The 13,974-nt window shown below is 48.6% G+C and overlaps 1 protein-coding gene across 7 annotated transcripts in view; it reads right to left on the bottom strand.

Moving 5' to 3' along the window:
- LOC117718526 (uncharacterized) overlaps positions 1-13,974 on the bottom strand; it is a 39,549-nt gene that overhangs the window by 11,222 nt on the left and 14,353 nt on the right. For 3 of the 7 annotated variants that reach the window (XM_076911985.1, XM_076911986.1, XM_076911987.1), the window contains exon 4: positions 12,068-13,906. The gene's annotated coding sequence lies outside the window, so the exon portion shown is untranslated. Of the gene's footprint in view, positions 1-4,325; positions 5,670-6,393; positions 6,551-12,067; positions 13,907-13,974 lie in introns of those variants that run through there. The other 4 variants (XR_013103448.1, XR_013103449.1, XM_076911988.1 and 1 more) reach the window with 3 other exon arrangements.

The following is a 13,974-nucleotide window of genomic DNA, read 5'->3' as shown; positions in this document are numbered from 1 at the left end:
CCCTCCTGCTATCCACCCTAAGGAGGATGTGAGGGAGGTTTCTATTCAGAGATGGGAAAACTGGAGATGCTGGATCACATAGTGCTCTGTCCCTGGAAGTATTTGACCTAATATGTTAGAACCAATCAGGTGTGGCACTTGCCAAAGAGCATTAAGAATGCAAGCTAGGTGATTACCGGTAACAGTAGCTCTTGCGTTGGAAACACCTACTCCATGAGGGCCCAGTAGAGTAAGAAAGACTTAGCACAAAAGGATTCCCAACCAAGGACTCAGAAAGGAGAATTGCAATATCACTGTCATGTCCCACACATGGTTTTTTTTTTAGGTTGGTTCAGAAACCTGGGGGTGTGATTTACTTTAATTTGCAGAAACATCTGCAAAGTTTTCCAGCCACAAGCTAAGATATCCCAGCGGAAAGAGAAGGGAATAGAGGAAGAGGAGCCAGGGCGAGGGGCCTTTGTCATGAAAAACAAGATGACTTAGAGACAGAAACCTATAGCTGCCTGAGGCAGGCCTGTCTCTGTGGGAATGTGAAACTGAGAAACAGCTGGACAAATCCTTATCGATCTCAGAGATGATGCAGGAGGACAAGGAGTCTGGAAAAACATCTTAAAATCAGATCAAAATGATTTTGAGTTTTCACATTCCAAGATTTTCTTTTGTTCTATACCTGCACTGTTGAACCACATAATTTTTGTTGTTTTGTTTTGTTTTGTTTTGTTTTGTTTTGTTTTTTCAGAGCTGAGGACTAAACCCAGCGCCTTGCACTTGCTAGGCAAGCGCTCTCTACCACTGAGCTAAATCCCCAAACCTGTGTTTTTTGTTCTTCAAGACAGGGTTTCTCAGTATAGCCCTAGCTGTACTGAACTCACTCTGCAGACCAGGTTGGCCTCGAACTCAGAGATCTGCCTGCCAAGTGCTGAAATTAAAGTCATGCGTCACTATGTCCTGCTGAATCACTGCAATTTAAAATCATTAAAATCAAAGCAAAGGAAGGAAGAAGACACCCAAGCACCTGCCTCGGCCCTGTGGCAGACGCCATTACAACGAGGAAATGTGTGATGGACAGACAGGAAAGACGAAACACACGATTGAGAGAAGGGAGAGAACGCTAAGCCGAGAGGTTTGGGCACTGTGGAGAGAGGTGAAACTGGAGATGTGGTGGTGGTGAGGAATGGGCAGAGAGAAGCCATGGTAAGGTCCTGGCACCTGCTGCTGTCAAGGCCATGTCTGGGTCCATGGCCCTACTGCAGCAGCTGAGGTCTGTACTGATGTCTGTGGCTCATGCTGCCACGGAAGACCATGTGGATGTCAGTGGTCTGAGCTGCCGCCTGAGACCATGCTGGTGGCTGAAGGCTGTACTGACATCAGAGGCTAAACTGATCTGAGTGACCTATGCTGTCACCTAAGGCTATGGTGATGTCCTGGCCTGGGCTGAGCTGAGGACCATGTTTGGGTCCATGGTCCTGCTGCAGGTGGGATCTATGTCAGAGTTACCACCAAAGGACATGCGAACGTCTGTGGTCTGAGCTGCCATCGAAGATATTCAAGCATTGTGCTGAACTGGTCCCACCCTCACCAACCACCACACTTGGGAGAGAGAGTTGGCCCCGCCCCTCTCTGGCTGTGACACCTGGGAGAGCTGGCCCCACCCCCTGCCTGGGCAAAGCGGGAGAGGTAGCCCTGGTGGTGTGGGTGCAGGATAGCTGGTGGGCTAACCAACTTAGCTCCCACCCAGGCCCAGATCTAAGGCTCTGAGTTGACCCACACCAACATGCACCCCATCTATGAACTGCTGGAGTGTGTGAAGGGGCTGGCCCTGCAGATCCAAAGCTGCGGGATCTCCATGACACAGAGTAACAACAGGACGTCAGAGAGGAGTTACAGTGAGGAGCCGGTATTGATAGTGTAGCAGAAGCCAGGGGCCTCGAACCAGACCTGACTCATTGCAATGAACATTTGGAGTAAACCTGCTCGGGGATGGGGGGAAAAGGCTATCCTGTGTGATATACTGGAACACACTACAACTTGCACAGTGGGATTTTGTTGTTGTTTGTTTGTTCTGGTTTTGTTTTCTTTTAGGGGGTAGATTGCATGGGTAGAGGGCGGGTATGAAGGGATGATGAAATGAATGGGATCCCGGTGTGTGTTGAGAAATTCACAAAGAACCAAAGTTAAAAAGTTAAATTTTTAAAAAAATCAATAAACTCACAAAAAAAGAAAGAAAAGAAAGAAAGAAAGAAAAGAAAAGACCAAATCAAAGGCCAGATGTGGCAGCACACACCTTTAACCCTAGTACTTGGGAGGCAGAGGCGGGCAGATTTCTGTGGGTTCAAGGCTAGCTTGGTCAATCAAGTAAGTTCAAGGACAGCAATGGCTGTGTAGAGAGACCCTGTCTCAAGATAACGAAAAACAAACAGAGAAACAAAAAGGCATTTCTACTAGACATTTTAGGGAAAAAAAAATCTCATAACTGAGGAAAATTAAAGCAAAGTGAGCGTGCAACTCTTTAACTGGATTAGCCAGGGCTCTCAGAGTTTCCCAGCTCAGTGGCCTCAGAGTTACCGTTAGGAATAATGTCCCATCAGGCAGGGATGGTCTATCCCAAGCAGTTTCCCCTAGTGCTGTATATTTTGGAGACAGAGAATTACCATATACCACAGGCTGACCTGGAGCTTACTATACAGCCCAAACTTATTTCAAACTCAACCCTCCTGTTGGTGTGAGAGGGGAAATGTTGTGGGCTGGGCTCGCTGCTCCAGACATCAGCTCTGAGTCTCTGTGTACCCACTTATCACATACTGGGCAGTGTTGTGAGTGAGGACCAAGGGAAGATACCCTAAAATGTAGTTTGAAGGCCAGAGAGGTCTTCATACTGGAGAGAGGTCTTGAGAAGTAGCTTGAGACAGAGGGTGAACCTGGGCTGAGAAACATCCCATTGAAGGTCCTAATGCCTCTCAGGGGGAACCTGGAGTTGAGCTGGCCTTTGGATGGCATCCAGTTGAGAAAAGTGGATTTTTCCCCCTACTTTTACATCAAAGAGCCATTAGGCACAGGCTGTCCTCAGAATTAGGGGTGACCTTGACATGGCAGTGAGATAGGCCAAGGGCTGGAGTAGAGGATATTTCTTTACATTTTATCTAACCTGGCAAGACCTTTTTCAGAGGGCTGTTCCAGCTTGAGGAGAACGTAAAAGTATCCCAGTGGCTTCCCTGTGGATCTGGGGAAGCAGATATCCCCCTCCACATGTTCTCTGAGCAGAATAATCTGAGCTGTAGATTCATCTTAAGATCCACCACTAGGGGGAGTTACTACCTTACAGCAAGGCCCCAAGATCCTTTTGCTGAAGGCACCTGATGGTGTTCCTCTCCCCTTACCCCAGTACATTGGACACCTCAAACAGGGGCCTCCCAAAATCAACATCTTGTACTTGTGGCCTCTGAGATCTGCTTGTGCCAAGAGAGAGCAAAGCCTCAGGCTGCCCACAAGGCTGATTGTGTGTTCTTCCCAAAGTTTCTAAGCACAGGCCCACAAACAGACCATTTAAGACACCAGCAGTGGAAGCCACAGTAACAGTTTAAAGCAGAAACTACACCCAGTCCTGAGGTTGTTACATGATGGTTTTGAGCCTTGGTTTCTTCCTCTATGCATGGCAGCAGTAACAGTAGCCACCTTGAAGGGTTACTGTTGCTATATTACAACTTGTGTTAAAATTCATCACAAGGGCTGGAGAGATGGCTCAGCGGTTAAGAGCACTCACTGAACTGCTCTTGCAGAGGTCCTGAGTTCAGTTCTCAGCAACCGCATGGTAGGTAACTCACAACCATCTGTGATGAGATCCGATGCCCTCTTTTGGTGTATCTGAAGACAGCAACAGTGTACTCATATACATAAAATAAGTAAGTCTTTTTAAAAAAAAAAAAATCATCACTGTAATTGGCATATAGCCGTCCACCATAAAGGCCTCTTCTTTAGGCCTCTTAGTAGAGGCTTCTGTGTCATTGAACCATTTGGCCACCAGAGGGCAGGTGAGCCACTTAATAAGCCAAATTGGACTCAACGGAACCAGATTGTTGGCGGCCTGGGGTGGAATCTAAGTTGAGACACAGAGGACTATGGTTACTGCCGTCACCAACTTCTTTCAGCTCAGTCCTTTCTTTTCCAACTTCATCCTCACAAAGCAGTAAACAAAGGAAAAGAACAGACAGCACTCCCCGTCCCCTGACGTCATGGCCCGTGGATCGCACCCATACAGCAGATGAACAGTGGGTAGCACAGGCTCAGAGAAAGAAGACACCGCGCGAGTTTCAAGAATCAGATCTGACCTGTTGTCTTTGGTTGTGCCACGTTCTCATGCTCACGTATCCCAGCATGCAGTGTAAATACCACCTCGTCTCTCCAGGGTCCTTGTTCTTCTACACCAAATGTTGAAACTAATCAAGCCACTGCTGTGTCCAACAGGTTCCAGTTCTCTACTTGTGCATGTTGGAGCCTGCAGTCCAGCAGTTCTCAGATGCTCAGCCAGAGGACTCTCTTGCCTCATCAAGAGAAAGAGACCTAAGAACTTTTGCTTATGCAAATTATATCTAGCTGCTAGGTGTGATGGTACACACAGCTGTAATCCCAGCACGTAGGAGATGGAAGCAGAAGGATCAAGAGTTCAAGGCCAGCCTAAGCTACGTTGAGAATCTGAGACCAACCTGAGTTACATGAGACACTGTCTCAAAAAAGAAAACAAAATATGGCAATACTTAAGATATTAGAAATCAAAACTGAGGAATTTAGAGTACATATTATCACCTTTCTAAATGTAATAAAACGAATCTATTTGACATGAATTTCAGCGATTGTTCTTAAGATGCTCTGTTCTTTGGAGCAGCACTAGTTCAATGACAAACACTGCTTTCCAAAGCTCTTTAGTGTTGGACTTAACAGAAGCCAGCTGGGCTCTATCAGCTTCTGCATTCAACCTGGTGAGAGATATCCCAAGAAGTCACAGAAGCATCTTTGGGGGAGGGGAGGCACTGAATATTTAGGGATAGGAATAAAAAGTTAAATAGCATCTTGGTAGTCTTATTCTGAAAGGAACTGAAGACAGTTGCTATTGCAGAGTCTCCAAGACCCACAAGGGCCCCAAGTCTACCCCTTGGGGCCTATGCTGTATGCTTTCTGCACACTGCCCCCTAGAGAACACCCCCCTTTGTCCTTTACCCTTATACTTTCCTAATAAGACAAGTTCCGTTTGCTCCTTAAATCTCCAGCTCCGACTTGATGGTTTCCCCAGATTCTCTCCTGACTTTTGCCATCCTGCACCCCTGCCCCACCCTGCCTACCCACTTTGGGTAAAAATCACACTTTCACCGTGCCATAGAAGGAAGGGCAGTGTGTGTTTCAACCTTGTTTACCAGACTGGAACAAAGTAGGGCTTCCATAGATCCAGCCAAACATGTGGATGGATGAACAGAACGCAATGGACTGCCTGCTTCTGTGACCATTGGAAAGATCTATTTTTCCACAATGAACATCCAGTTTTAAAAGTTTTGTTGTCACAGGTCTGTAATTCCAATGCCCTGGAGGCAGGGACAGGAAGATTCCAAGGGCCGGGATAGCTAGAGCTTTGTATCAAAAGACTTTCTCAAAACCAACCAGCAAATGCTTTCCTGGGGTCCCTGCAAGAAAATGAAATGGAAATGTTTATGCAAATGCCAATCCTTCCCTTGAACATGGGAAAGTGGAGAGTTAAGTGCATGTGGCTTAAAATCCAACACGCCCTCTTCCTCTTCGTAAAGTCTCTGCTGCATCTCCCTTCCTCTCTATTTGACCAGATCTATGTTTGAACCATCTGGTATCGAAATACTAATATCAATCTGACACTTTGTACTAGGCCGCTCGAGTCCCTTGGCTCCTCCTTTTGTCCCCCAGTAGTCTCTATTTCTTTTCCAGGTTTGGTTTACATGTATGCATATTTTGTCTGCATGTGCTTATGTGCACCACGTACGTGCCTGGTGCCCAGGGAAGTCAAAAGAGGGCATTGCATCTCTTGAGACTGGAGTTACAAATGGCTGTGAGCTATCGTGGGTCCTGGGAAACGTGGTATCTCTGCAAGAACAAGTGTTCTTAACCTCTAAGCTAGTTCTCCAGCCCCATCTAATATTCGTGATACCTCTCCTGGCCTTGACTCTTCCAAAACTTAGGTAGGTGTTGAAGGAGACAGAGCCGAGGTTAGCTCTCCTGCAGGTCAGCTTTTGTGCGTTAGTTCGGTAGTCTTTGGTTCAGTGTTGAAGCATGGGAGAGGAAGAGGCAGGTAAAGAGAACGTTTGGAAAGATTAGCTCCTGTGCAGGAATGTGGGGAGCTCAGGGCCCAACTATTATACCCCAAGTCTATACACATACCTGCAGAATTAAACCAGATCTGAGCCCAGGGTCAGAATCCAGGCTTATGATATCCAGGATACTCAAGAAGGGAAAGTCAAGTATTCAATTTCAAGCTGTAAATCACCTCTGTGCTGGACTCCAGGGAGAAAGGCTCAGCCTCCTGGGTCCTCACCTGCTGAGAAAAGAAGATGAAGGGAAATCTCAGGCAGCCCTGGGATGGGGGGCAGAGTTCTCATCCAGACCCCAAAGGAGAAGGAGAGCTCTCCTTTCTTCCCCTTGCACTGATACCCAGTCCCAGGACTCTGCAAAGGACCATGCCGCCCTCACCCAAACCCATTTTATTGAAATCCCCAAAGCCATCTGTGAGCACCTGTTGCAACTGGGCAGCCAAAAGAATAGGTGCTCCATCCAGGTCAGCTCCTGGCTACTGTTCTCCCTCTGCCTTCTAACACAGCCAGACAGATCAAGACATTCTGAGAGCGGACCTCTGGCAAGGTCTGAGAACTGAAGACAGCCAGATCAGGCATGAAAGGCTAGGTCCTATGTGTTTGCCCCTACCCCAGTGCCCTCTCCCACCCAGGAGCCCTAGAGGCTCAAGGGAGTGGATTCTGAATCATCCCTGGGTGATAAAAAGGGGATGGGGGGAAATGATAAAAAAGAGATGGGGGAAGCCAGCTCCACTTCCTCCCTGATAAGAACCCCACCCCGAGGGACTCCCAGCTTTCTGCTGTGTTTACAGAGAAGAGCTTGAGGGGCTGTAGCAGAGACCAAAGAGGGTGGCAGATGGCATATTGGTGGCTCCTGTTGTGTTGCAAAACTTTTCCTGGAGTGATGCCCCACATACATCTACTCACCCCAGATAAGGAACCCACAACAGACAAAGTCCAGATACCACCCAAGTTCACCTTGGTGAACCAATGAGTTTTATTCAAGTTACTTACAGGCATATGGATGAAGGGTTACATACAGGAGCAGAAATAACTTAAAGACAGCTCCATTACCAAAGTCCACCCTAGCAGAGGTGACAGTTCACAAAGCTACCTGGAGTACACACTCAACCTGCAGGCAACCCAACAAGCTGAAGAATGTCCTTTCTGGGTGCCCCAGTTGCTCTGAACTGTTCCTAAGCAGCTCTACTGGTTATTGCCTCATCCTGGTAGCCTTTCTTGGCTGAGAGTCCTCTTTGAACCTTGGCAGGGAAGGACATAGTGAATCTGGTCAGTTTCAGGGACTTCCTGAGGCTGTTTTGTTGTTGTTTACCTTCCTTCTTAAGGAGCTCCCTGGAGGATGGAATGTTTTAGTCTTGGAGGATACTGATGTACAATACCTACACAATCTTTTGTCCTGGAAGGTCTCCAGTCATTGTTTGATGGTTTACTTGGTAAATGTCCACTACAACTCTGCCTACAGTAGACTGAACATGGTACTAGGCCCTGAGGACCACTTAGGCAGAGAAGTTCTGTGGTCTCCTCAGCCTTGTCTCCACCTGTCTCCCCAGTCTTGGTCAGAAAAGCCAATTAGTGAATGAGGGCATGGGCTTCAAGAGTTGGTCTTCCGGAGCCAATGAGACGGCCATCAGGCCTGATGACCTGAGGCCAGTCCTTGCGGCTTACATGATAGAAGAAGAGAACAGAATCTCCTAAGCTGTTCTCAGCAGTACACTTTCACTGTAAGTATGTGTGCCTGCTGTCCCCCAACTCTCTTCTGCTCCCACACAAATAAGTCCCAGTACTTGAGAGGCAAAGGCAAGTGGATCACTGTGAGTTCCAGGCCAGCCTGTCTACATATGGAGATCCAGGCCTTCAATGAGACCTTGTCTCAAAATAATAGTAGTAGTAGTAGTGACAATAATATTTTGTTTTAAAAGATGGCGGGGCATGGTGGTACATGCCTTTAATCCCAGCACTTTAGAGGAAGAAGTAGGCAGATCTTGAGTTTGAGGCCCAGCTTCCTCTACAAAGTGAGTCCAGGACAGCCAAAGCTGTTACACAGAGAAACTCTGACTCAGGGGGGAAAAATGGTGGCCATTTTGGTAGCATCTAAGTGACCTTGGAGAAATGGCTTGGGCTGTCAGAGCCTAGGTTTGCTCACCTATGAATGTCAGTCAACATGGAGTCTTTACAAAGACAACATAAGGAAGAATTGTGGCATGATGCCTGGTAGCTTTGTCTAAGGCAGCAGAAACAGCATACAGGGGCAGGATGGGACCTAGCTCCACTTGTACTCCGGGGATGTTCTCTGTCTCTTCTGTGAAAACTGTCACTGTTCCCTGAAGAAAGGTACTTCGATAACTAAAGACAGAGTGCTGAGAATCGAGAATCATGCCTAGTCTGCCGGTAAGTGCTTGAGAGATGTCGTCGGCCTTGAGTGTGATGTTTTTCTCACTCCCATGGATGGATGCTCTCCACTACCCAGTCATGCCTTCCTTCCAACCTGTTCCCACTAGCTCCTCCCCAAAACCAGGCTCGGAGGACGCAGAAGCTGAAACTCACAAGTTCCACCCTCTAAGACGCTCTTGTAACCCGACTTGGAAGCTGGGCACACCCAGTGCCATGCCATGTGTGTGCACTCCAGAATCGGAGCAGGGGCAGGCTCTGCAGGGGCTGGAGGATGAAGAGTGGAGAACTTGCCGAGGGGAGGGGTATCTGGCCCTGGGCGCTATTATCTGCGTGTCATTATCTCCTCCCACAAAGCCCTCTCCACCCTTAACCCCTGACCAAGATGACAAGACCAGCAACTGTCTTCAACCGCTCTGATTCGGGATAAGGCTAGACCTGTTCCCACTGCCACAGACTCCATGGCCACCCCTCCCTCTGCCACATTTATTAAGAAGAGGTTGCCTGTCTCTCTGGGAATGAAGAAGCTGGTGAGGAAGGAGACACCCCAGTATCTAGGAGACCCTGGATGCCCGGGGCTTCTGAGTGAGCTTGTCTGCTTTTTCTTCATGGTTCTCACCTCAGCCTTTTCTGCTGTGGCTCCTGCCGTGTCTCCTTTCTCAGGCTGCTCTCCCCCACTCCAGAGCCCTGAAGCTGCACACCTGGCTCCCACATCAGATAACCCAACCACAGTCGCTCCCCTCACCCGACCCCACTCCCACCCTCTCCTCACCCCTCACCCTCTTCCTCCCCTGGCTGTGCTACCTTAGCTTCTAATGCGCCTAGGTAGCCCTAGAGAGGGTCGGTGGGATTCAAAGCCCTAGCGGGAAAAGATGGCGTGAGAGTGACCCGGCTCAGCAGGTGCACGTGGTACGTGGTACACAAGGTTGGAAATGTACACTCTGTGCCAATTGGACACAATGATGGGGAAGGGACCCCAACCCAGGCCTTAAGGTATAAAGAAGAACAAGCCAGATACATTGAGGGGGTGGGGACTCTCAGAAAAGCACAGCCTCCAGAGCTGGGACAGGGTGGGGTGTGTGGGGGAGGGAGTAGGGGGTTTCTACATCTTCTGCTTCTAAGTAAAGAAATGTACTGTCCTTTTCCCAGGGATTCCTGTATTTCTGAGGTTATCTCAAACTCAAAGGTCTTCGCATCGGAGCTACCTGAGACAAAGGTTGAGGCCCAGAGTCTTGGGCAGAGAAACAGGAGAATGTATTGCGGAGCGGCCTCAGCTCCTTCACCCCAACCATGAGTGGAGGCCACATCTATATGTAGGCAGAGGGGCTTCCACGGAGCATGTTGGTGGCCACAAGGCATTGTAAGGGGGAGAGCATTGAAACATGAGAATAGGAGGCTGGGACTAGTGGGGGACCGGGTTAGCGGGGGACGGAGATTAGTGAGGCACCGGGACTAGTGAGGGGCTGGGACTAGCGGGGGACCGGGAACAGTGGGGGACCGGGACTAGTGGGCGCCTGGGGGTTGGAGGTTTTAATACCTCTTGACAACAAATGAATCACAGGCAAATGATGTGGAAAGGGTGGTGAAAATAAAGATGTGTTATTTCAAGGCCCCAATGTGTCTGTCGTAAGAAGGTGGCTGAGCGGGGAGGAACCCAAGGCTTCTCAGGCCGGATGGTGTCTGTAGGTGGGGGCCCAGGTAGAGTTCCTGTGGGGAACAGTGAGGTGATGGCTCACACACATCTCCTGTCACCTTCAGGGTGATGTGAAACAGCAGGTGGTCAACCACAACCAGGCAGCCCTTCCCCCAGAGCAGTGTAACCGTCCTATCCTCTCAGCTCCTTGGTGAATCCCCCAACCCTTCCCTAATTTTGCTGTAGCCACTACTCGGATACGTGACACACCCACCGGTCCTCAGTACCTGCTCTGTCCTGTCCCTCTCAACTCACACCATGGCCTTGTCCTCAACAGTAGCAGAGGGGACAATGAAGTTCTGTTTTCAGCCTAAAGTCAGTCAGTGCATCCTAGGACGCAGCAGGGAGTCTGGGTGGGTTCCGGGCTACTCCGCCTTGCTGTGGGCTTTCTGACATCAAGAGAATGAAGCTCGTGTCCATGATGCTAGGCTATGAGGACTGAGCTGAAGACACAGACTTTCTGAGTGAATGGACCTATAATCTCTTGTAGCCAAATGCAGGCTTTGATGAGTCTTTATCCTGCTTCCGTGGTGTTAACAGGTATTAACCGAAAAGAAGAAAGTCCACTCATATTGTCCCACAGCCCCATTAACTGCGTCATCTTTGTATTTATTTATTTTCCCCTTTCCATTTCAGAAAGGGTCTCTCCATGTAGCCAAGGCTGGCCTTGAACTTGGAACTGTTCTGGCTCAGGCTCCTGGGTGCTAACATCACAGGTGTGCACCAACCATGTCCAGCTCTGAGTGTACCCTCTTAACCCCTTGCTCTGTTCCTTTGCTTGTATGCAGTTTCCATCACAGGGCACCCACGGCTCTGTATTCTCCCACGGTGCTATATCACATTCATAAACATCTTTTTAACAGCTTTATAATTTTCTACTAAGTGGAAATACCATCCTCTACTTCATCATTTTCCAACTGTGTATTCAAATTATTTCTAATTTTCCGTATTACGAATAGCTCGACAGTGAACTTCACTGTGAACCTCTTCTGCCTCCTTCCCTAACTTTTGACAAGAGATTCTTGGTTTAGAGTGCACTTGGGTGGGGTAACTCAGCAACAGGGGCAAAACACCTCACAGTTCTCACCATATACTACCAAGCTGACTTCAAAGGCGGTCTGCCGCCGCTAACGGCGAGCACATGCCACCGACCCCACTGGCTTTTGAAATGGCACCCGCCTTCTCTGTTTGATTGGCATTATTTCAAGTGCCTTCTGGCTGAGCATCCTCCTAACTTTATGTGTTTCCTCTTTCCCTGAAGAGTCTTTTTCTGTGCTTTGAACTTCAGTGTACTAATGCTTTGGGGCTGCCTATCTATTTGTGTGTTCTCTCTGTGGGAAAGGTCTTAAAAGCCGGCAGCAGAATGACTACAAATCTCTCCTGTGCATTCTCTCCCGCTCTCGGGATGCTGACCCGGTATTACTTGCTTTATTTTGGTTTCAGCCTGTTCCTCTCAGCCTCCATTCTTCAGCCTATTTACTCCTCTCTTCTGAGCTCTAGAGAACTGTCTGCTCTGTATCTTCTGGTTATCTTCCAAGCACCTCAAACCTGTCCATAGCTTGATTCCACATTTCCCCACAAATTAGTCTCCCAGCCCCCAAATTTCCTAACTCCTCCTGAGTGGGGCTATTTGGAGAAGGGAAAGAGGAAGTGAAAGCTATCATTCATCTTTAAATATTTATTTATTTTGTTTGTATTAGTCTACTTACATACATTTAATTTAAGCACAGCACATGCGTGCCTGTTGCCTGTGAGGTTAAGAAGACATTGGATTCCTAGACCTGGGGTTATAGGTGGTGGTTAGCAGTCATGTGGGTGCTGGGAACTGAACCAGGGCCCTCTGGAAGGGCAGCAAATGCAGCAAGAACTCTTAGCTGGTGAGTCATCTCTCCAGACCCAGGCTAGTGTTGTTAAAGAAGAAGTGAGATTCTCCCGATCTTCAGCCCAGAGGAAGAGGCCTGGGAAGGGGATGAGAGTGCCAGCTGCTCCTTGACTCAGTTTTCCTGCTTGCATATGTATTAGAACTGATCTCAGGTCTAGAGACATGAGCAGCCATTCTATTAGAGTAAATAAACCTATGACACTGACCTTGCTGGCTACCTCCTTGGTTCTTTCTAGGGGACAAAGGGCTTAAGCTCAAAGTCATAAACCTGTGCTGTCCCCACAGTAGCCACAGACACAGCGGCCAGTCAGAACTGAAATATGTTGTAAGTGAAATATACGCTCTGGATTTCAAGGACTTGGTAGGAAAAAAGAAGAAGAAGAAGACAAAAACTTTCTATTTTGATGATATGAAATGATGCCTTCAAATAAATATTAAGTAAATATACTATTAATCATCTATTTTTTAATTTGTAGGAATGACAAGTAGAATATGTAAACTTACACACACTGACTTTACTCTGCTTCTACTGGATGGTTCTGGTCTAGACTATCCAGCAGGGAAACATGGACTAAAGGTTAAGGAGCCAGTGATGACCCAATGCATTTGAATACTAAGCTCCCTAAAGACGTGGACCAGGCAAAGCACCGACTAGATGTCTGCAGACTCTCAGGGCCCAGCCTCCCCCACACAAAGCAGAGCAATACATTTGTTAGAAAATTCCTCCAGCCTGGCTTGCTTCTGAGCTGGAGCTTAGCTTCCTGGAGTCTGCCCTGTGTACAGCAACAAGGACTGCCCTAGCTTTCTATCTCCTCTAGCTCACAGGTCAGTTCTCCACCATTCCTCTTGGACCAGCTTCTGCCCCTCCTCTGTCTCCTTTCCAGAAGGCTGGAGGTGTCTCTCCTCCTGTCTGGAGTCCCCCATTCCCACCCACTTGAAATTAGTCTCAGCCTAGCTACCTGCTGATGAAGGATGGAAATGGAGGTGACCTCACCTTGACCCTGGGCCTCCAAATACACGACTTGCATCTTAGGCACGTTTGGTGCTTGCTCCATGCCTAACCTTTATGTCCACTGGTGGGGAACAGGAAGGAAAGAGAAGGAGGCAGGGAGGAGACAGGCACACTCCACTAGGCTTCCCTTCTCATTCCTGCCTGTGCCCAGCTGAGCCACAGGAGGGCAGGGACTAGGCCCATCGGTCTGTGGAGCCTGCCCCTCCCTCCAGCCTAGCTGACTCCACCTCTCCCAGGTCCTGGCTGGGATCCTAAGGCTCCAGGCAAGTGGGGGAAGGGGAGCCACTCCTACTTTCCCAGCAACTGCCTCTTCCTGTTTTGCTAAAACTTTGGCTCTGGACCCAAGTGGGAGGGGGACATTGCCTGTAGCTCCTGCCCCCCAAAGGTCAACCTGGTTCCCTTGGCCCTCTTAGCTGGTTATTTATAGCCCCCTAGGCCCTGCTGAGGAACTGGCCCTCTCCTCCCTCAAATGTCAGCAGCTGTGGCCATTGCCCTAGGGATGCAGCCAGATGCGCAGATCACTCCAGATGTGCAGTGCCACATTTTGGAGAAGAAGCCAGGAGCCTTCTACCGTTCATTTGGTGTCCCCTGAGTCTGTCCCAGGCTCCCTTCAAGGCCAAAAAAGAAAAAAAAAAAAAACTTGAGTATCTCAGGAGTGTCAGAAACATTGTATCAA

Source organism: Arvicanthis niloticus, chromosome 13, assembly GCF_011762505.2.
Source record: "Arvicanthis niloticus isolate mArvNil1 chromosome 13, mArvNil1.pat.X, whole genome shotgun sequence".
Lineage (NCBI taxonomy): Eukaryota > Metazoa > Chordata > Mammalia > Rodentia > Muridae > Arvicanthis > Arvicanthis niloticus.
This window is presented reverse-complemented; position numbering and strand designations above follow the sequence as displayed.